Genomic DNA, 2,871 nt, shown 5'->3' with positions numbered 1-2,871 from the left:
AGAGAGAGAGAGAGAGAGAGAGAGAGAGAGAGAGAGAGAGAATGAGACACTAAATTAGATGTTTCCTTTAGGTGCTTCCCCTCAGAGATGGGTGACTCCACAGAATAGGTGGAAGAAAGTTTGTAGGGGTCAGAGGGGATAGAGGATAGCATGAAATCATGAGTACTTGAGCCACCAAATCAAGTACACAGGACTCATATGGGCTCACAGAGACTGAAGCAACAATCCTGGAGTCTGCAAGGATATGTAGCAGGTTCTCTGCTTAAATGTTTCAGTTTGATGCTTAGTGTAGAACTCCTAATAGTGGAAGCATGGCTGTATCTGACTCTTTTGCCTGCTCTTGGGATTTTTCTCCTACTGTGTTGCCTTGTCCAGCATTGGTATGGGGTACTTTGCCTTGTCTTGATGTATCCTAGTTTATCCCATTTGACTGTCATCTCTTGGAGGTCTACTCTTTTCTGACGAGAAAACACAAAGGGAGTGAATCTCAAGGAGAGGCAGGTGCAGAAAGCTGAAGCAATGGAGGAAGGGGAAACTGTGGTCAGATGCATTGTATGAGAGAAGAAGCTATTTTTAGTAAAAATAAAATTAAGAAAACAATATGATGGACCAATATATTTGATTTGTTACCAAAAATAGAGATTTTAATTTGTGAATAATTAAAAAACTATAAAAGTCAGAATATGAATCAATTGCAAGTTCATATACTAATAATGAATAATATGAAAGGAAAATTAAGAAAATATGCATATATATCATGCATCACAAAAAGAGCACAAAATTTTGCATAACAAAATCTACCAAACTTTGTTGAAAGATGATAATAAGATGTAGATATAAGGAAATACATCCTCATTCATAAGTTAGAAAACAATATTGTTAAGACAATAATGCCCAAATTAAGTTATACATGCTTGTCTGAGTTAAAGAAAAACATATAAGATTTTCATGGTAATTTTATGTTGCTGTTGTTTGATTTTAGTAATATTGGACTTATAAAATGAATATTGATGTCTTTGATTCTCTTCACCTTGAGGGAAGAATTTGAAAAATTAATCGTGTTTTATATGCTTGAATAGAGCACTCACTGTTTTTTGTTTGTTTGTTTGTTATACTTTGGTTTTTGTTTGTTTGTTTGTTTCAGGTGGCTGCCAGGCATTCTGAATATGACAGACACACAGCATTTGGTGTTATACTGAGTTTTTCTGAAAAAAAAAAAAAAAAAAAAAAAAAGGACGGGGCAGATAGAAACTAATCTTATAGATGATTCATGAACAAGATGTGGCATAGATTGTATGTATTTGTGTTCATTACTTTACCAGGGTGTTCATCCTAATTTCGTGTTGTTATGCCAGTAATAGTAAATGGTAAGAAGGTAGCTTCTTTTTCCTTACCAGATGCAGTGTGGCCAGTTTCATGGAAGACCAGGATGTAAGAACCCCACGAATAATTTTCAGACTACTCTCAGATGATGAGTACATAATTGTGGCTCAGTTTCTGTGTTAATGAAGGATTCTGTACTTCCGGATCCATCATGTTGCTGAATTAAAGTGATTTATTTTTTCATTCTCCCTGGAGAATGTTCAATCCCTCAAGTGAAGGAAACCTTGAGTAAAACATCAACCCCCTAAGGAAATGATGACATATTAAGGCCCAAGTTGTAGCTATAAAACCATTTATCTCCCTATTATACCTAGAAACTATTCCCTAGGGGAGTGTGATTTATTAGCTACTCTACTTATAAGTGAGTGCATGATAACAGTAATATCACATTGAAGCTCTGAAATATCAAAGGTAAATATGAAAATAATTTTTCTCTGCTACTAGAGATGATCATAACTTATGATAAGCTATTAGATTTAGTTTAGATATATTGAGTATGTCAGAAATGTCTCTAGGATGAAATTGTTCTTCCAGGGCCATATAAGTTTGTAGATAATGAGGAACCACCACTTTTTTTTTTACTTAATAATTAAGAATTCTGAATTCAATTTCCATTACTGTCTACTTTGAGACTAAAGTCCAAAGAACTAAGATATGTCAGTCACTATTTTCTATACTGTGCAGTACTGAGACTCAAGTGAAATGGATATAAGAATCTGCTCAAAGTGGGACACAGAGACTGTTCAAAGACATTTAGGATCTTAGAATAGGTAGAAGTTTTAAGGACATCCTTCTTTTTGGACAGAATTACACTAGTCTTCATTCATGATTATTTTCTACCCCAAGGAAGTAACTACAATATTCTAAAAGTATTCCTTATGCTTTAGAACAATACCCTTTTCTCAAAGTCTAACCTGTGTAAGAGACCAACACACATTCTGAAGGTATATACCTCCAATCTCATCAATGAGGGGAGACTCAAGATTAGGAAAACCAATGGTCGAAACTGGTTGTGTCTTGGCTCTGCTTTCTCCTTTCTTGTCTTTGGATACTGTATGTTTTCAGAGAAGTACTGACAGACATCTATGGAATGAATGTGATATTGTATTTAGTTACTTATCTTGTTGATAATTGAGGGCAGAAATAGTAGAAGAGCCAGAGGATAGATGAATATATGGAAAAGTGTCTTTGGCACAAAGCAGGGCATTTGCACAAACAAACTCACAGTAACTCTGACAGAAAGCACAAGATCTCTGTAAGCCCAAGCCAGATGAAATCCAAGCACAGAAGTGAGTCAAGAAGCTCCACCCTTAGCTGAGAACTATTTATAATCTTAAGCTGCTGGTAGAAGAGTCAGTCTGTTTTAAGAGTGAAGCTCCTGGTAAGCCAACTGTACTGGCTATTTTTGTGTCAACTTGACACAGCTGGAGTTATCACAGAGAAAGGAGCTTCAGTTGAGGAAATGCCTCCATGAGATCCAACTGTAAG

This window comes from Mus caroli, chromosome 9, assembly GCF_900094665.2.
Source record: "Mus caroli chromosome 9, CAROLI_EIJ_v1.1, whole genome shotgun sequence".
Taxonomy (NCBI): domain Eukaryota; kingdom Metazoa; phylum Chordata; class Mammalia; order Rodentia; family Muridae; genus Mus; species Mus caroli.
Note: the sequence above shows the minus strand (reverse complement) of the source record.